General features: G+C 41.0%; 1 protein-coding gene across 3 annotated transcripts in view; it reads left to right on the plus strand.

Moving 5' to 3' along the window:
- Positions 1-21,827, plus strand: part of LOC126481205 (uncharacterized aarF domain-containing protein kinase 5) — a 164,905-nt gene that overhangs the window by 114,611 nt on the left and 28,467 nt on the right. The window lies entirely within an intron of this gene.

The raw sequence follows: 21,827 nt of genomic DNA on the forward strand, positions 1-21,827 counted from the left end.
CCAGATTCTTGTTTTGCATTGTCAGTGGTGTTTGTTTTGGGACTAGGAAAAAAAATTGATTTAAAGGTTTGTTGTCTTTTAAACAGAGTATGCTCTCTCACTTCTAATTATGAAAATTATCTACCACAGTTGACTCAGCACAAAGTAATTTAAAACACATTGCCTCTCTGTGGTAGAAAATTCACGTTGTATGATCTTTTTTTCCATTTTAATAGATTATACTGACCCTTGAAAGTTGGAAATACTACATACATTATCATGCAGTTTGAGGGAAGTTTAAATTTAACTATCTTGGGAGTAAGAATCAGTTTTTTAAAATAAATAAAAATGGAAAGTATTAGTAAATGCACAACTTTCAATTAAAAATTGAAATTTATTACAAGTTGAAAAAATTAAATAATTGTAATACATCTGTGGGGTGCAACAGTCTGTGGAAAAGTCTATATAATTTTACATTTATGATAGAAAACTTTCTCACTCTTAGCAACTAAAATTATTTATTTATTGTTTTCTTCGTGGCACAATGTCCCAGACAGTTACAGTCTATGGCATATGGCCTTTGTTCCATTACAAAACATTTTTCAGTTTGTATTTCCTTTTCCTCATATTAAAACATTTTTCACATTAATTCAAGAACATTATTTACACATTAATTTGGCTTCAGTTTGTGCAGTTCATATTGTATCAGGTCTAGGCAGAGAATTGCATCTATCTACAGAGTGGAGAAAAACAGTCTAATAATAAGGTCAGAGCAGGCTAGGGAACATCAAATCTAAAAATCATTTTCAGATAAGTGGTGGCTGGAAATGCACTGTTGTGGAGCTACAACCATGAGATAGTTGTAGTCAATAATAAGTTCCCAGAACCATCTGCATTTCAATTAATTTCCCCCAGCTTGTATTTGTTATGTTAAAAAGTACAATTACTAAATAAGTTAGTTGAAAATAATCACTACAGCCAAATAGTCAAAGATGGGCTAATTTTAAATTCCTGCCCATTACTGGTTATGTTCACTGCAAATTTTCTGTATTGGTTACTGGGTAAAGCTTGACTATTAAATAAATGATGCCAAAAGTACCATAATGCCATTAATTTGTGGAAATAAGCTGCAGTCTAAAAACAGCTCTGCAGTAAGGTAATCAGCATGAGGTATTGTTAAGGTGCAGTGTTGTTAATAATGAAATCTGTAAACCACGTGTTTCAGTTCCTGCTAATCTGTAGGAAGCATAAATGAATTTTATTCCAATGATCAGTAAGTACGAATTAATACTATGAAAAAGCAAACAGAAATCAAATTTTAGACACACTTTTATTTCAAGTCAAATTTTTGTACAGAAAATGTTCATAATTCCCGACTCAAGCATCACTACAAAGTTGACATCATGTAAGAAGTCATTGGCACACCCTCTAAAAAATTTCTGGTATGTTGCAAATGATTGTCATGGCATCAGAAATTCTTGCAACTAGCTCTGCATGAGTGCTGACTGGTGGCTGGTAGAGTTACCTGAATGGATATAGAAACAGCAGCCTAGCTGACATTCACAGTGGTTGCAGAACAGTGGGCTGCAGTGCTGGGGCACGATAAGATGGTTGCTGAACTTTTCCCCACCAGAGATGAACATTTTTAAGGACTGTGGACCATCACCTGAGAGGACTGAGCAAGTTTTCAACCAAAAAGGCTGGTAAAGGAAGTGAAGAACTGAAATTTAATGGAGAGGTACAGCAGTGTTTCAAAACAGTGCCTGGAACCAACATCAGAGCAACAGCTCATGTGCAAAATGTCACCAGTTGGCTTGTTTGCAGTGCTGGAAAGCAAAACTGTATCGTGCCACCCTATGCACAAAAGATCTTAGTTTTGGAAGTAACAGATAATCCAAGGCAGGCAAACTTTTTGGGTTGGGAGTTAAGGCAGTGCCACCGTCCCAACAATGTGGAATTTCCCTACTTCATTCTGTTTTAGGGTGCATCAAAAATTCTCTCATGTTACTAATAGCATTAGGGAGTATGTATATTAACATGTAAGTGTAAGACTCCCTAGGTCTGATCTCTCAAATTTTCTAAGCACGTTGGATTAGTTATGTGCTTGTGGGTGTTCTAGCAAGCTGTTCTTTCCATTTTATGCACAATATTTCGAGAACTGACCCAGCCATCATCTTAAGGTGCTGTGAATTTTGCTGTTACACATACTCCAGACTGGTTGGAGCCCAAGTAGCAAGTACACATAAAAGCAGAACTCACAGCACCTGTAGAAGATGACTGGGTTGATCGTTGAAATATTGTGCATAAAACGGAAACAACAACTGGGCAGAACACCTGGAAGCACACTATTAATCCCATGTTTGGTTATCATTTTTACACAATGTTCTTATTGCATGCTTCTATAGAATAAACACTTTTTTCACCATACCTGTAAATGCTGCAGAAGATTGTGCCATAGGACAGAACAGAGTGAGTGAAAGTATATAAAGTATGCCAGCAATCTTGTTTGCAGGTCAGTGCAGTGAGAGAGACATCTGAGTGCAAAGCAGGCAGAATTTAATCATCCAGTTTATTAACCATCTGGATACCGATGAACTTCACACATAGGGTCTCATCCAGTGTGTTCCCATTGAGCTCTACTTCTGGTACACGAATGCTGTTATTGTTTGTTTGGAATTGCATAATGTGGATTTTTGCAATATTAAGGGTTAAGGTGTTTACTGTGAATCAATTGAAAGCCTGTTCCATTGTTCTCCTGGTTGTGTCTGCTATGGATAAGTTTGGACCTATTATTAATATACTTGTGTCATCAGCAAACATTGCAGTTTTTGAAGAGTCTACACAGTAGGAATGTGTCCCTACCTGACCTACAAAATTAACTATGAAATTGTAAAATAAGATGTGGTAGACACTGCACAAAGAATAGTGCCCACACATGGTTAAGAAACAGCACATTTATTAAATGATTAAACTACTGCAAAAGACATGAAATAGTCTCAAAATTTACAGATACTGAAGAAAGTCACTCGCTGCGAGGAAAAGGTGAGGTTCCAGAGTGAGGTTAGGTCAGTAGAAGCCTCACTATGAACTGAGCAATTGTCCTTTACTGGTAGGCAGTGACTGTAGGAAGCAAGTATCTTATCCCATGGCAGGATTGACAGCTTGGAGCAGAAGTAAATGCACGAAGGAGGAATCTCACTGCCTTAGTGGACATCTGTAGCGAGCTAGGGATTTACAGCGCTGCAGAGACAGATGTGCAGTGAGAGGCCACCACACTGTCATTCTTGTCAACAGAGAAACTGTATGCCATTTGGGACGTCCATGGTATCACCCTATTGCCCTCTGTTTTGGTGCAATGGAGGGTGGCGGTGAGTGGCTCCTGTGTAGCAACAGCATCTCTCAGATGGCAGAGGAAGAAGTTTAACATGCTGAGGAAGCGACACAGGTCCTTGAATGTCTCTGGGCATGCGTATTTCATTTGTCGAGCAGGGGATATTAGCCATTGGTGGAGATGACATGGTCCAGGAATACCGCCTCACTGGCAGCAAGAATGACTTTGCTGTGTTGATGATGGTGCCTGGCATCCTGTAGGTGTTCAAAAATACTGCAGAGGTTGATGATGGTGCCTGGCATCCTGGAGGTGTTCAAAAATACTGCAGAGGTTCTCGCGGTGTTCCTTGGGCATCGCAGACATAGCAAAAGTGTTGTCCAAGTAGGCGAAACAGCAGGGCAAGTCTAGCAAGACACTATCCAAGAAATGCTGTCACGTTTGGGCAGCATTATGCAAGGCCATAGGTCATAAAGGTGCTCTCATAGAGCCCAAAGGACTTGATGATATGCAGTCTGCCCTCGAGTGCAGCCCAAATGTGGGTGAAAGCCTTGGTACCGTCATTTGTGCTGAAAATTGTAGCCCCAACCAGTGAGTTCTTGTACCTGGGAAGGTTGGGATGGTACAGGCATTTAGCTTCTGGTAATTGCCATATGAGCACAAAGAGCTATCCTTCTTGGCAAGGTGAAGGACAGATGCCAGCAGGGTTCTCGAAGTAGCACGCGGATGGCGAGCAGTTCGACAAACACAGCCTTCGCGATCTTGAGTTTCTGCAGTAGTAAGGACTGTGGCCAGCTGAAGATGGTGTTCGGGGGTGATATCAGTGTGGTGAACAGTTCAATGGCCTGCCTCACAAGGCTCACTGGACAGGCATGTGGGAGCAGGAAATTGCGCTAGGTGCCAGTTTATGGCCAGAGCACACCACCTGTTTTACGTTTTTCCCGTCATTGCTGCCAATGAGGTGCTGGCTGGCAACATCATGAAACCCCTCTGCAGTAGTGGGCTCATTGATGTCAGCGACGGTCCTGTTGCAGGCTGAGGTCAAGGACGCAGGAATGTATGCTATAGATGGCAATGGTGGAGCTTTGCGCTGCTGTCAGGAGGATGGCTGAGATGATGCAAGGTCCTGTACAAGCCAGTACGGTAAGATAAACAACTTGTCACCATTGCCGATAAGGAATGGTGTGTTGGAGTTGGCATCAGGATGAACTGGTACCGGGATGCCGAGCAAAAGCCTTGTACCCCTAACCCCGGTGGCCATTGGCATTTTGGGTGCCAAGAGCAGGGCTCCCTGTGGCTTGCAGCATCCTAGTCGAAATGCTTGTGGTACTAACAGAGGACGGATGTGTTGTGAGGTTATCGGCAGGGCAGCTAGAGCAGTGGCGGCAGTAGCCGCCATCATGCTGATGGAAGGGGCTGTGCAGACAGTACCATGCTAAATCAAGGCAGGCCATTGTTGCCTGCAGTCCTGTAGTGTGGCACTGTGCTGTGCTGTGGGCTGGCAGTGAGGGAAGCACGTGGTAATGTTATTATCAGCCCATCGAATGGTGAGGGGGAGCTTATGGCAGGGTGGCTTGAGAGTGACAGCTAGCAGACTGTACCGAGTGAGGGTGACACTGGCATGTAGCAGTCACAGGCAGGGAGGCCAGTGTCTCATGGACCTTGTCAGTGGGGCTGGCAGCATCGATGAGGGGAAGGTTGGCATGTGATGCCACAGCTGTTTTTATCGGAACTGGTAGGTAAGCCAGCCAAATGTTATATAGAAGTCAGGGCTGGGAGGTGAGCCAGCCAAATGTTATATAGAAGCCGTCGGAGACCGTAGGTATGTCTGTCAGGCTTCAGAGGTGGCTTAGGAATTGCGAGAATTACTGGTTCCCAAACTGCTCGAGGGAAAAGAGGACAGGGACATGATGCATTTCTGATGACACGAGTTGCATCATGAAGTGGCATCAGAGTGTCTCATAGTGGTTGGCAGCTGGAGGCGATGAGATGATGTCGCAAACCTCAGTTGCATATGTTGCCTCTTGGTGGCTGATCACCATAGCAAACTTGACGGCGTCTGGGTGATGCTGCAACCACTGAGGACGGCATCAGCTGAGGAAAAGCACGGAAGTGGCTCCCACAGCTTAGAGGGCAGCAGGTGAGCCATGACAAGGCCGGATGAAGGGATCGTGTGTCAGTGCATCAAGGCTGAGAGTAACAGTGGCAGCACCAGTGACAGAAGCAGGGGCTGCTGCGGACATCAGCATGGAATTTGGTACCGTGGGCTAGGGCACAGAGGTCACATCACAGTGAGTTGTGCTTGCTGGTCAGCGTTGCAGCGTTCCTGTTCCAGGAGGCATACAGTCAGCTTGGCGATGATGTCGTGTGGTGCTGAAGCAGCAGCCCTGTGCGGCAAGGGATTGGTGGTAGAAGCTATGGTTGCTAGGTTGCACAACAGATAATAAAACACGTGCAAAAGAAACAACTTGTGATGCGAAGCACACTAGTGTCTGTAGCATGTAAACGGAAGTTGCTAGTGTGCCGTGCACATGTGCAGGAGTTGAAACAAGTGCTAACAGGATGAGGCGGTCAACAACATGGCAAAATAGAAAATTAAGTTGGCTGAGTTCATTGGCATGTCACCATTTTAGGAATATTTACCTACTTACAAAACTAATTGTGAAATAAGGCATAACATTGAACAAAGACACAACCTCGTCCCTGAGTATCTCCGGCATGACACTGATATTTTTTATGTAAGGCATGTAATTAATCATCTCTTCCCAAAGATGGGATGTAAAACATTGGTTTACATGCCTGGCTGTGTAGCAGATCTAGAGACGGTGTGGGTGTGTTTTAAAACTTCATGATAAGCATCTCAGTATAAGGCACACAATCACGTGTTGTGTTAGTTGTGACTTGGGTGCAGAGCATAAGCCAATGTTGACACTGCAAGGAGAAAGTAAAGACTCAGAGCGAAGCTAGGTCAGTGGAAGCCTTCTTGGGAACCAAGCTGTTGTCCTGCAACTGTAGTATGTAGGTATTTGGTCACATGGTAGGGTTGACAGCTTGGAACAGAAGTTAATACACAAAGGAAGTAATTTGCTGTCTTAGCAGATGGCCATAGTGAAATAGGGACGTACAGAACTGTTAAGGCATAAGTGTGGCGAAAGGCCACCACAACACCAAGAACAGGAGCATGCCAAGCATTGAACTTGAAACACACAATATTTGATGCTTCCCCACTCTGAATATAATCATATTCCTGCTATATCATTTGCTACTGCGGCCATATGTCTTCTATGGTTAAGACATGACTTCAACCAGGCAAGAGGAACACCTTTAAGGCCATAAAATTTTAGTTTCCCTTCAGAATTTTATGATCTAGGCTGTCAAAGGTTTTGACAAGATCACAGAAAATTCAATTCCAAAAGGGTAATTTTTGTGCTTCTAGAAAGAATTGAGTTTGTGAGGTCACATAGTGCATTTTCGATATATATCCTTTGCAAAAGCCAAACTGAAATGTTATTAGAAGATCATTCTCACAAAGATGTTTCAGTATTCTATTGTAAACTACTTTCTTAAAAAATTTGAGAATAAAGGAAGGAGTAAGATCACTGTATAATTAGTCAGTTGCTTATCTCCACTTTTGTCCTACTGTGTACTTCAGAGTTTCATGAAAAACTGTTTGACTAATTGATTTATTATATTACCAAGTCAGCCCAAGATTAGAGTACTTTGGCTGAGATACTATCATAACCAAGAAGACTTACTACTTTTTAATGAACTAATGATTTTTGGATCTCTCTATTAAGATGAGGTGGTATAACTGGTGTCAGGTGGTGGAGTATGTATTGCAATATATGGTTTCTTCCCTTTTTGGTGATGTGCTGAAGAATAATGCAATACTGCTTATAGGGGATTTTTTAAGTCATGATTAGAGCTAGTCATTTGCATTAAATAAAGCTGTCTCTTTGTAGCACAAGATATTTTGATCCCAGATGATAGCCATCCATTTTTCCACTGTAAACTTTCCTGGCCAATTGTAAAGGAAAACTGGATTCATAATGTTATAAGAATTTTTTTGGAAAGAATTAAGTTGCTCATCTGCAGTGTCCTTGGTGAATTTCCTCCCATCTTTTGCCCTGTAAATTCTTTCTGAATAGTGTAACTAACATAGCATTTACACTTCGTCAAAATTCTTCTTTTCCTTTCTTAGTTAAACCTAATTGGTGGGAGTGTGTTATTGCTGTCATTTGATTGTAATGGCCAGATAGACCATTTATTATGGGGGGCATATCTTTTTCACTGAAGACATATGGATGTAGAAATAAGTTATGAATTGTTGTTGCACTATGTTCTTCTGTTCCTGTTGGAAATGCAGCTATACTTGTCAAATCAAAGCTGGACATCTTAATTCTAGGTGTCCTCGATGAGAACTATACAAGATGAAGTCTGCATTGAGATCTCTACAAACTATCATTTCCCAGTAATTCTACCAAGTCCTATTAATAACTCCTATAAATGCTTAACGCAGTATAAAACATCTGCTGTTGGGAGCATATAGACCATCAGAACTGTCATCTTTTATGCATTTCAAAGTCTATTGTTGCAACACAGTACCCAAATAGGTGTTCTATGCAGTATTCACTGAGGTATAGAACCTGTGATTTTATTCCACTATTTGTATAAATAGTCCTTCCCCCTGTCCTCATATTAGACCTACAATAATGTGATACTAACTTGTATCCACCTAGGAGCATCTGTTCAACCTCAGTGACTTTTAGGTGACTTTCTGTTGTGTGTAGCACATCTGTAGAAGTAAGTACATTAGATGAGGAGCTCATTTTCCTTATTGTATAAGCTTTTTTATGTTACCAGGAAATGTTTTCAGTTAATGTCTGGGCAGGAGCTTTCATTCCACCTCCCCACTTAAATGAACGCGATTGTTTACAATTTTTGCAATTGGAATTGCCCATACTGATGGAAGGCATTCTTGTCCACATACACAGAAAAATGTTTCTTCAACAGGATGGTGTACTGTCACATTCCACTTCGGCAGTCAGTTGAGATTTGGATATAGTGCCTGGGTGCATGTGGGATGACTGCTGTGCTCCCTGAGAGGGGCCTCCCAGATCAACCGGTATAATACCACTGTCTGTGAGGCATGTTCAAGAGAAGGTTGGGTGTCATTAAAAGATAGCAGTCGGCCAGGACAAGCTCATTGTGTTGTTATTCCTCATGTCATTGCTGCTGTGGATGCTGCCATAGGACGTGACTGACAATGGATGGTGGAAGACATTCATCTCCTGTTTGACATCAGTCACAGTACGACTCATGCCATCATGACAGAGCGTTAGAAGATCTGCAAAATTTGTGTGTAGTGGATTCCCCACGGCCTCAAGGAAGAGAAATTGAACAAAATATCAACATTGCTGCAGCACCTGGAACAATATCATGATGAAGAACTGTGTTACCTGTTCCGTATTGTCATGGGAGATGAAACATGATTTCATCATTTTGAGTTGGAGAGCAAGCAACAGAGTTGACAATGGAAGCACATGGATTCATCCCCACCAAAGAAATCCAAAACCATGCACACCAACTCCAGAAAAGTCATGATTACCTTTTCCTTTGACTATAAAGGCTTGGTGCTTGTTGACTTTCTGCAACATTTGCACACCTTTTCTGGGAAAGTTATAATGATGGCTGCAGTTCCTAGATTTTCTGGAACATGGCTCCACAATGAAAGCACAGCTGTACACAGACACTGTGCAAAAATAAAAGCACACCATCAGGTCCAAACACCCACCCACATGCTGCCAAGGTTGTTTCAGCTACGCTGCAGAAGAAAATGGTTTATATGCAGTTCATCCAGTGCTTAATACTTATACTGAGATTCTCAGGCTTATCATCTTCTGAAGCGTTGTCTCCAAGTATACTTTTTTAAATAATGGAGATGTAGTCCCAGGTCATAGTTTCATTTAGCACATCTAAAATAGGAATGAGCTGACTGAATTTACAAAAAATTGCACTTGAGTGACAGAAGTATTTAACAGAAATTACAGTATCACATTCATTACCTAGTATCAGTAACTAAGAGAACATTGTACATGATAAACTTTCTACACAGAAACAAAATATACATTTTTACACAGTGCATGGTAGGTGAAATCCTTAAGAAGTACACATTGTGAACACATGATCCACAAAGCTTGTGTAATCTACTATATATGTGTGAAAGAATGTAATAGTACTGCTGCTAGACACATATTAATGTACCTCTAATCCTAGAGTCTTTAGTGACCTGCCTTTCTTTTTAAGCTTCCCCAAGCTATCTCTCTCTGCTCTCCAAGTAAGGAACTAATAGTGCCATGCCATAATCATTCAAATCCAAAAGCATGGTGATCATTAAAATGCAACAGGGTGATTACAGATACCAGCCTACAGACAGGACTCGCTCCTGGACACAGTGCCACTATCTATACAAAACATCAAATATTCCGGAATATACAAACAAGTTCTCATTTGAGAAAACTACAGTACCCTGTGTTTAGATCACGGCAGTGGTCCTCTGTACAACAGCATTGGTAGAGAGTCATGTTCTTGTTGTGTTGTGACATCTCTCCATCATGACAAGCATAGAAGGTGGCCCCCCAGAACCGGATCAGAAACATTTTTCCACACAAGCGACTTATCGTTTGGTGTCCCATGCCCCTACCCCACTTTTCCCTTGTACACTTTCACCTGCATCAGGTTTTTCTATTAATTGTGATGCACACCATATCCAAATCTTGCACTTGGGTGCCCCACTCAGTTGTCACTCCAATGGCCGCTATTAATTTTGATTCATCCTGTATATAAATATTACAATTGTTAAATCTCTGGCATGCCTTGCAGCTTATCACCCCAAATGGTGGCTTGAGTTGCTGGGGCCTTAAACCAGCCCTGGTGGTCCCTCCTGTAGAAACTTTGCAAATGCCAAGGAGGTCTTCCATTTCCTTCAGTGAGAAGCCTCCATTGCCAGTCTGTTCATCGGGACTGGGATGGGACTTCATACAAAGGACATGGATGATGTCTCTGAACTATTGTCTTTTTGATGAAGGTCATAATCATTGACTTCATATGTGACACCTGACAAGCAACGAAGGATGCAGTATGGTACACTTCAACAATATTTCTGATCCCACTTTCTGCACAGGTGTAAAAATTCGTACCAAGTCTGTCAAGGCTGTATGTCATTGGCCACTGCTTGGCAGCGGCACTCTTGGTCATTCCTGCAGCCATCTGCGGTTCATATGTCAACCAGCTGTCTTCCTTCTTTGCTTCTGTTGTAATCGTCCTGAGTGTCATCCTGTTGAGTTGAGAATAATGTATCCATTACCATTCCAGCCTGGCGACAATGAAGCAGAAAGAACTGTGTGAAACCCATAGTATCTTGTTTCAATGTGTTGTACACAATCCAGTCACATTAATGTGACCACAATTTATGTTTGATGACAGTGTGCAGTAACTACTCACCGAAAGCAGGTGGCAGGAGTAGCAGTGGAGGGTATATAAACAATATCAGGCAGACATGGAAAACAGTGCAGGCATTCTTGTAATGTGGAAAAGGAGCAATTTATGTGACGTCCAAAAGGGCATGATCATTGGCTTTCAGGCCAATGGTGTAAGCATTTCAAAAATGGCTAAATTTGTAAATTGGTAGCACGCCACTGTGGTTAAAGTATACCATGCCTGGAAAAATGGTGCTATCCAAAACTGGTGCTGAGGCAACTGTGGTGCACCACAGGCAATGGATGACAGGGCTGAACTACGGCTGTGGAGTTGTGTACAAATGAATAGACATGCAACTGTTGAGCAGCTGACTGGCCAGGTGAACCAAGGGACTACCAACAGTGCCTCCTCAACAACTGTTCGGTTAACATTGCGTGGCCCCCCATCTAGTTCATGCATTTGTGCTGAATGCTGTTCATCAGTGATGAAGGCTGGAAATGCATGACAATACTACAATTGGATGTCCAATGATTGATGACAGGTGGCTTTTCTGGTGAATCACTTTTTACGTTCCATCGGAGAGGCAGCCTTTGGTGCATAAGGCGTGAAAAGTCTGAAAGCGAACATCCAGCAACAATCGCCAGAATGGTCCCGACTAGAGAAAGGTATATCATGATCTGTGGAATAATTTTGTGGCATTCTCTGGGCAGTATTGTCAATCTGGAAGGCAAAATGGATCTTCCATTGAGAACCATATTCACCTGTACATGCAATTTGTTTTTTTCTTGTCATGATGGCATCAACAAGTAGGACAGTGCATAGTGTCAAACACCTCGCTGTGTGTGTGTGTGTGTGTGTGTGTGTGTGTGTGTATGGTTCAAAGAGGACCAGGATTAGTTTACTGTCCTCCCCTGGCTACCAGACTCCCAGGATTTAAACCCATCCTGAATCTGTGACACCACTTCGATCGGACTGTTAACTCTGTGGATTCTGTACCAAGAAACCAAGTGCAGCTGGCCACAGTTCTGGAGTCAGCAGGGATCTGCATCTCTGTTGGTACCTTCTAGAACCTGCAAAAGGTGATTATCCAAGCTTTTGGCAGGTGGGCACGTTAATGTGACTGAGTGTATGTGAATGCCACGATGGGCAATATTGTATCCCAGTGTCTATGTCGACGTCAGTGTACATTGAGAGCACATCTGCCAACATCTTATTGAAGTGTTCTTTGAAGCCATTCGTCTGTCGGTGGTAAGCAGTTGTAGTGCTGTGGGTGATGCAACATGAAATTACCTCCGATATTAGTCTTGAATAGAGCGCTGGGTGCTTCTGGCTTCAAAATTATGTCTTCTACAAGCAACCTTTATATTTCTGGAGCTTTGACAGTTGACACAGCTTTAGTGACAGCAGAGCATGTGAGGTAGTCAGTTGAGGCTATTATCCATTGATTTCCATTTGTCAACTTTGGAAATCTCCCCAACAAATCAATTCCATTTCAGTGGAATGGCACTGCTGCAGGTGGAAATGACACCATGTGCCTTGGAGGCAATTGCATATATGCTTCCTTCACTGGCATTCCTTACAGTGGCTTACATAGTGTCTAACGGATCAGTAGAGACCTGTCCAGCAGTATGTGCATCTGATCCTGTACAGAGTCATCACAAATCTCAGGTTAGCTCTTACACACTGTTCCATTTATTAACTGGAATCCTCTTTTGGTTGATTTCTCATTTCTTCACATCTTCTTTGGCTTCCAGCAATGCTAGATTTTCTCTCTGCTCAGCAGCAATGTCATTTAATGCAATGATGACTGAGATATGGTCCACACTTCCATGCTCTGCCAAACGATTCCTTGAAAGGCATTTGGCGTCCTTGTGTTGGTGTCCATTTTTACACACCATTGTGACATTCTCCTGAAGCTCAGTGCCCATCTCACCAGTTGACCCAACAGATCCTTCAGGCTAGTCAGCCAGCATGTAAAATGGTGACTCGTTACGTAGGTGAATGGTTTGCTAAGTACACATTGATGACCCAGACAACTGCAGGACACTCTTTCTTTGTTATAAGGTAGTTCATCTTGGACTTGGAGAGTACTCTGGAACCATAGGTTATCACCTTTTCAGCACCTTCCTAATTTTTACTGGAACTACACCTATCCGCTAACCACCAGTATCAGTGTGAAGTTCTGTCTCAACATTCTTGTCATACTGCGCTAGAATTGGAAACGATGCTAGTGCCTTCTATCTTGCAGTTCGTTCCAGGAAAATTTGTCCTCTCCCTGCAGTAGTTTCCCCAAGAGACGAGCATTGGTACAGGAGTCCTGTATGAATCACTGATAGTAAAAGCACATTCTAACTGAACTTCTGACTGCACAAATTTGTCAAAGACTCGGAAAATCTTTGGCTGCTCATATTTTCTCTGGACTGGGACAGACTCCATCATCATTCTCTAGATGCTCCCAAGAGTTTTAGTTCTTTCATGAAGAAGAGCATTTTTTCAGATTCAGATGGAGTCCTGCCATCTGGCCACACTTTGACACAGTTGTCAGGTAGCTTAGACATTATTCAAATGTCTCTGAAAAAACGACGATGTCATCCAAGTAGCAAAGACATGCCGTCCATTTATTTAATTTATCAAAGCAGGTTGTCTATCATAAGTTCTGGCTAGGGCATTACATAGCAACATAACTTTGAACTCATAGAGACCATTAGGAGTTAAGATAGCAGTATTTTGCCAGTTAGCTTCCTCTCATTGATGTGCCAGTACCCTATCCACTTTCTCGTAGTTGAGAAATATTTCCTCGTTTTGAGCAGTTTAGAGTATCATCAGTGTGCAGCAATGGATAGACATCTTTTTCTGTGATTTTGTCCTGTCATCAGTAACTGATATGAAAATGTCAAGTGCCATATTTCTTCTTCACAAAGACTGCAGGAGAGGAGTAAGGGCTCTCAGAGGGTTAAACAGTCATCGTGGAGCATCGTCTCTGCTCCCTCATGGATTATCCATTGTTTAGCTGGTGACATGCCATCTAAGTGCAGGTAAACTGGCTGATGAACTCCAGTGTTGATACGGTGTTTTACCATTGTCTTTTCTTCACTCTGGCATTGAAAGCATTTGAAAATTGGTGCAGAATGCCTAGCACACGCTAGCAATGTTTCTCATCAAGGCCAGATCCTATTGCCAGTTTGACAGAAACTTCCTTCTCTATGTTGTCTTTATTGGTAGCGGAGCATGATTCTTCATCGATGGCAATAAGCTGTCCTTCCACAATTAGTGGCCCAAAATCCTCCCTGACCACCTGCAATGCTTATGATTGTCGCTGGCATTTAAATTTCCTTTGTGAGCCTGGGAAGCTTTCCACAATTGGCAGACGCTCCACTGTTTTAGCTGAGCATCTAGTTCGACAGCTGGGACTCATCTCATTGATGACGGTGGGACAACAGCTTCTTCATTTGCAAACAGCTGCCCAGTGTGTTTTGCATGATTGTTGGAATAGCTTTGTCAATCTGGATCCCTGATTTTCCACAGTCTATGATTGCTTTTTATGCCTGCAAGAAATCCCATCCAATAATAACATTATGACTTCATGCTGTTAAAATGACAAATTTGAAGGGCTGTGTTCAGTCATTGATAGTTATTCTTGTAGTACATGATTGATTGGACATATTTCCCATATGTGACTTTCAGCACTTTTGATTTCATACCATTAAACATAGCCATCTTTGCTGGTGACAATAAGCTTTTGACATTACTGAAAAGAAAGTCCCTTTTGGCCAATGATGATGATAATGATGTCACTGCAGTTATCTTGGTGACTGTTGTCCATGTAGAATTTTTGTTTGTGCCTCACCTCCCTAGATGGTCACCACTCTTAGTTTTCCTGTGTTGGGGAGTGACCTCATCCACGATATGGTGATGGGCTTTGTCCCATAGATCATCTATGATTGTCTGCAGCTGACTGGTGTGAATGGAAAAGTTGTGATGGTTGATGCTTCACAGCAAAGCAGTTATTGAATACTCATCTCCTTTCTTTGTAGTACCATACAACATGTCCAGGGCATCCACAGTTTATCTGCGGGGGCATTATACTTGGCAGAGGAGTTGGTTGTACCTGTATTTGTCAGATGCTGGGCTGTCATTTGACAGCTGCGGCATAAGTCTGAGTTGGCCCAGTCGATTCTTCCTTGTGTGTTTGACTGATGGCGAAGATTGGTGGTAACGATTAAGATAACTCTTCTCAGTATTCTCTATTACTTACTGACATATGGGCTCAATATTCATGGTTGCTCTCTCTTGCTTACTCAGTCTGATAATAATGACTGCCATAAACTGCTGTGTCTCTTCTTTTAATATCTGGTGTATGAGAGAGTTGAGGGCATGGTTGTCTTCCACAACTGCCACAGGGACCACATTCAGCAGTCGGTCATACCTCTTTTGTCCGACTCTTTTCTGTTGCATTTCCGTGATTTGCTAACACCCTCTGCTGTTGTAACATCCTTTTCCATAAGAGCTTGGTGCAGGTCTTATGCAATTCCTTTCATGAACTGTGATATTTTGTTGGCTTATTTCTTATTCAAATTCACAATGTGGCATAGAGCTAAAACATTACTTGCTGCTGATCTAATATTTTCTTCATAGGCCTGGAATTTGTCCCTGCTATTGAGCTTCTTTTCATTGTTCTCAAACCACTTTTGGGATGTGCTGTCAAAGTAACATTTGCCAAACAGGTCTTCTCATCCCACGTGTTGTATTTAGTGACTTTATCGATTCCTTTCAGCCATTTTGTTGGATCCTGACAAGTGTCTCCACAAAACACTGCAGTTTGGAAACCCATTAGTCTCCTGAATATACAGACTTTGGGAATGAGGCACTGCTTATATTCTGGTTGCTCTCAGTTTAGGCAACTGCTTTCGCTGTACCTACTGTAGATGTTGATGTTCTGAAGCACCCCCAAACAATATCATGCCATAACCACAGTCAAGTCCAAATCCAAAATCAGGGTTGTCACTGAAGTACAACACTTAGCACTGAAAGTACATTTATTAGAAAAACTAACATAGAGGCATAATAGAACTGAAATCTGGGCAGTGTGTGCTACTACATTTACATACATTGAATATTCCAAAATATGCAAACATTACAAACATGAGAAATTTTGAGAACCTTCCAGAAATGATAAATATTAAATTATGAATAATTGCTGCTGGTCGGGTTTGAACTGATGATCCCAACACACCAGCCAATGCCTCTATGCCACATCGCATGCAGCACAGCTCATGGCAGTAGTCTGAAGAGCTATGATAGTGTTGTGTGCTTGTATATGTGTCTATCAGCAGTAATACAAATTTTGTCTCCTAAAGGTAAGCACTGGTCAGACTTGTCCCTGTAATTTGAAGTTTTCCAGATTGACTTTTCCTTTTGACACAAAGAACTTAAATAATAGACCCATGTAAAGAAGGCCTAGCTACCATAAACAATGCATGTCACAAAACTCAACCTGGCTGCTAATATTACTTTTAAGTATTAGAATATAAAATGTTTGACATGGGCATGCATGCAAAAAGTTGCATACATATTTTTGGCACCAATAATTTTGCAATTTTTGAGTGACATACTCATAGGTTCATAATTGACTATTTAAATACTCTGTCTCTTTATGTAAGTTTAGGAGAGCACATTTAAGTTTTTGGGCCTCTGTTATTCAGACTACCTTTTTAAGGTACATAACATAAATGTTAAGGCATACAATATACTGCAGCCAAATGTTTGTCCCTTTGTTTCCAGGTTCTCTGTCTGGGATGATTTTGTTTACCTCATCAGCAAAGGAATTTCCTGAAAATAGATCCTTTTTCATATACTTTAGCTTTATGCCAAATCTCAATGAAACTATGATGCAAATGTGCATTCGCTCTACTGGGAGACTATCCTTATCACAGGTGGCACCTGTGAACATAGACAGTTAGTGTTATTTGCTGCTGTGTTGTACAATGACAACTTATTGGATGCAGGTATAGGTCCATGTGGGTCTTCTGCCTTCTTCGTTAAGAATATGTTCAGGAAAGCAAATTGTCAATTCCAATCTTTTTCTTTTTCAAGTTATGTTTTATTGGTTGCAGTGTAGGTAGTCCAGTTACTCATCCAGATTTCATATACCGTGTTGCCATACCACAAATGTGTCATTGGTGTAGCAGTAGAAATACTTGGGTTTGAGGTGGGCGATTTGAAGTGTCCTCTCCTCAAAGTATTCTGTGTGATGGCTGGCAATCCCAAGGGCCAATTGGGACGCAATGTCTAGAACATCTTTCATTAGCTTAATATGATGGAAAAGTTTATATTTCGGCATATTTCATTAAAAATCTAGTCCAGTTTATTGTCAGCTATCCATTCCAGCCATTTTTATATGCTGAATTTTTAACTGTGTTATTTCTTCTATCACATTTGTCAGTGACTCAATCATGTGTACAGCTGTGTTCCTTTGTGTCTCCATCATCACTTTCATTATGCTGCCAAGGTATTTACACAGGGCAGTTCATTTTAACGTGTAGATAAGTTTCTCTGTGTCTTCAGTAAATTTAGCCCTCCTCTCAAAAACTTCTCCTTGCCTAACACATGGGGCACAACAATTGAAAGAATGTGTGTATCATACTGTCACTCCATCAACATCTGAGACTCAGTACATAAGTCTAATTCTTGCTGCTTTATCCATGCAAACACAGCATGTAAATTAGCTGTAACATTGCACTGTTAAGTTTCTGCAAGAATATTTCTTTTTAATATTTGGGACTGTAGCGATTTTCACAAGGAAGATCTGAAGTGTATCAAACATGTCAACATTTTTAGTTGGTTATAAACCTACAGCTTGCAGTCAGTTGCTTTTATTAAATTTTTCTCTTCACAGAACAACTTTACACACTCCTTCAGCAAGACATGGCTTAATTTTGCATGTATATTGTATCCTCAACTACTCAAAAAAGTAGGAATTACATCTAGATACAATTGACAGTTGACCCAGAAGGTTACTGACATTGATATGACCTATTCTTGAATACTAGGCAGTGACAACAGTGAGCTGAGTTACTTGACAGAAATCCACCCTACAATCAATTTCAAGTGGATGCAGATCCTTAGTACACAATTGCAAATGGGCAAAGTGAAATCTAATCGCGAGCTAGACTTCCTGTTATTCAGGCCTGCTCATCTTATTATTTCTGCACACTTGCTAATATCTTCTAATAGGATGTTGTGTCTCAAAGTGCTGCAGTTACTGCTGGAAGTTAAGAGTACAGTCCAAAATAAGATGCTCTCGTATACAACTTATTGTATATTGCACTCGTGTTTACAATGACCAGACATTATAAAGTTATATTGTACTCTTGTTTACAAAGATCAGGGATTATGAAATTGCTTCTTATTCAGAACATCACAGTTACATTGATAAGGATCAGTTGGGTCACTACATAACATTCTCATGATGTCATAGGCATTGTCACAGTTGCTCTTCCTCCTTGGTTCGCACCCTGCCTCCAAGGCAGACCTGACGACACAGGATAAACCACCCAACCAGCAGATACAATGAAAGTGGTATGATGTCTATCATCATCCTGGCTTGCAGGTGTACTGCGTCCATCCATTCTGTGATTCATGCACATAAATAAAATGTACATCCAAACAGTAGATTACACTAATTCATCATGAAAATAAACTTTTTATAGTGGCGATCATCATTCATCAGTTCAGAAATGCTTGTGAAACACACCACTTCAACAAAGTGATGTATTGCACTATGTCACTGAGTTTTCCCTGTAAGTAAATCACACATCTGTGCCTTGTAAGACTGGAATTATGGCTTCTCACACTGTCACATACACAGGACGCTAATGTGATTCTTTTCATTCAGCATTCTTCAAACTTGTCCTGTGAACAGTGTAGCTTTACAGCTTGGTTTCACAAAATGTATAGTCTGAAATGACAAACTTTTCCGTATGTCACCAATGCTGCAGTGAATCCATTGATGCCATAATCTTCACACAAATGTAGTGAACAGCCTTTTGAGAGAGGTGTTTATGCTGATGGTGTCAAAGCCATTTCTGCTACTGCTTGTAGTTAGAATATCACTAATAGTTACATGAGAAACATGTAGCAAACATATTCCTAGAGAAGTTTGGCATGGGTCAGTACCCCAAGCTTTGAAGCCACTGTAACATAGCAGTTACTGTTTGGATTGCCTTCAGGATCACATGTTGTGTACAGTGACACCACAGATCACCACATTTGTAATTTGTCTGCTGGCCACTGAACGATATATTATTATAGAACAGATTGAATTAGCTCCCTAGCAACAGGATTCATGTGACCATTAGAGTCTGAGGAAGAACTAGTTATGTAGAGGTTTTCCTGGAAGCAGAAGTTTCATGCTGCTTCAATCAATCTCCAACTTCTTCCAGTTGAAAGCCAGTGACGGAACTCAAACAGCCCTAACATTGTCTCAAGGTGGTGTTGCTTCCTCAAATCTTAATTAAATGATGAGGAATCACTTTCACTGTAGACACTTTTCATTATGTGAAAGATATTGATAAAAATATTGTTGCTTTAACGAGTAGTTACAATAGGCATAAAATATAATGACTAGTGTGTTTTTGTAACTTTATTAATCACTGAGATGCATATACCAAATTCATTTTAAAATGGAGCTATGCAGTTTATTTTTATTCCAGAAAGTTTTCAATTAGTTCTGCTGCTTTTTATGAATTTGGTGACATTCTCCTTCAGTTAATACAAACCCTTGTAAATATTTTGCAAATAGCATAAGTGAAATGAACTTCAGTGTATCTGCCAATGTATCTGAGCAACACATACTTCAATTCTACTGTGCTTGATAGTGAAGAGCAATACACTGTTAATCAAGAATGTCTTTGCTTGGTGAAGCACTCTGTTGTTAAGTGAAGCTCAAAACTATGGATGGTGCATCATTCAGTTCACTGTAAGAACATTAGAAAAACGTAATTTTAAAAATGTTTTTACTCCATAATTTCGTCTTAGACATTTGAAATACTTAAGGTATCACAGTGTGTGTGTGTGTGTGTGTGTGTGTGTGTGTGTTGTGGGAGGGGGGGGGGGGGGGCACATGCACATGTGTGTTTTGGCATATCTAAAATTAATTTGTTTTCTGATTATAAGTGTAACAGTCGTATTTTCACATAAAGTAATTTTGCAAGAAGGATTTATTAAACTGTATAAATATCAGTCTATCATTTTCTCCGTATGACGTGTAAAGCTAATTAGAACACACAACTTCCGATGTCTGCCACACTGCCTTTCATCCAATAAACAGATTATTTGCCTTGTATGATAAAATTGGTTAAAAACAAGGGTAACACACTAGTCAAAATCTGCAGCCTATTCACCAGTTAACCAAATTCATTGCCCAGCCCTAGCAAGAGGAATGTGTGGCTTTTGCAAAAAGAAGACTGTTCCTTGCATGCCACAGTTTAGCTTCCTGCAGATGGCATAGAATCATTGAAACACACCTGTGTTGTTCTTTTGGATAAAGTCAAAACTGAGAGTGCAGCTTTATGATTTGCTAGACACATGCAGATGCCAACGTCTTTCCCACAGTGGTAACACCAGTTTCTGTCTTATCACTGAGGTTAGGTTCTGTCGGACTGGGCCAGCACTTGGATGGGTGACCATCGGGTCTGCTGAGTGCAGTTGGCAAGCTGGCTGAACTCGGCCCTTGTTAGGCAAACTGAGGAGCTACTCGATTGAGAACTAGTGGCTCCTGTCTCGTAAACTGACATATGGCAGGGAGAGTGGTGTGCTGACCACATGCCCCTCCATGTCCACATCGAGTGACTCCTGTGGGCTGAGGATGACACGGCAGCCGGTCAGTACCATTGGGCTTTTGTAGCCTGTTTGGACGGAGTTTAGTTTTTAGTTTTAGACACATGCAGATAAGACAGAGACATCCCGAATGGTCTAGTACCTCCTCATTCTTGCCTATAACTTTCTGATATCCACTAGTTTTGTATGCACTAGTTTTGTATGAACCGTCTTCATAACATGTCAGACACAAGCTGAAATGTTTCTCTGTGACATCTACATTTCACAGAGACTGATGATTCTGCGCCATTGAAACTCCCTTGCTGATTTCTGCTTTTGACATCAATGATGTAGAGTGATGCTTGCTTTCATATTTCTTCTTTATTTGACAATTCTGTCCTGACTGAGGTAGCCATAACACTGAACTTCTGATCGTATAAGAGAAGATCCTGCTGGGTTATTGTTTCTGCCACTTCTTTACACTCTTACACACTTTCCACAATTCCACAATTTACTTGGTAGACTCATTCCCGTCGATTTAATTTCTTCGTTCTGTCTTTATTGACCTACCCTTACCATGCCATCTTTTCTATTTTGCATTTGTCATTTCTTCCCGCTCTCTTTCATTGCTCTATTACATTTTTCATATTGTTTTAGAATTTTTTATACTTTCTTATTTTGATCTTTCCTATTCTCTTCTCTGTAACTTCTTCCTTGGTATTCTCTTTAACTGGTTTTTTCTGTATCCTGTTTTGTTCTGTCACCATCCCTACTCATTTCTTGGCCTCATGCTGCAGTGACCTTCCTTTGCTGCCTATTCTACTTTTGTAACTTTTTCCATTGTTTGTCCTTTCCCTTCTGAAGCATTCCACAGTGTTTGCCGGCATTATCTTCTTTTGTATTACTGTATTTGTTTGGTCATATTTGTATACACATCTGCGTTTCTATGTAGTTTCATTTCATACTTATCAGGCATCTCCTACTAATCAAAATCTGTTTTGCTTTTTGTCATACATATTATTGCCTGCAAAGTCAACTGCCTGCCCTCCACAGTGCACTATTAATGTTAGTAATGTATTTCTTTTCTTAATGTAAGTAGTGTAATGCTTTCTCTCTCTCTCTCTCTCTCTCTCTCTCTCTGTGTGTGTGTGTGTTTGTGTGTGTGTGTGTGTGTGTGTGTGTTTTCTACTTTATTTTTTGTTTGTGTATGGCTACATTCTCTTAA

The sequence above is a fragment of the Schistocerca serialis genome, chromosome 5 (genome assembly GCF_023864345.2).
Source record: "Schistocerca serialis cubense isolate TAMUIC-IGC-003099 chromosome 5, iqSchSeri2.2, whole genome shotgun sequence".
NCBI classification, from domain to species: Eukaryota; Metazoa; Arthropoda; class Insecta; order Orthoptera; family Acrididae; genus Schistocerca; species Schistocerca serialis.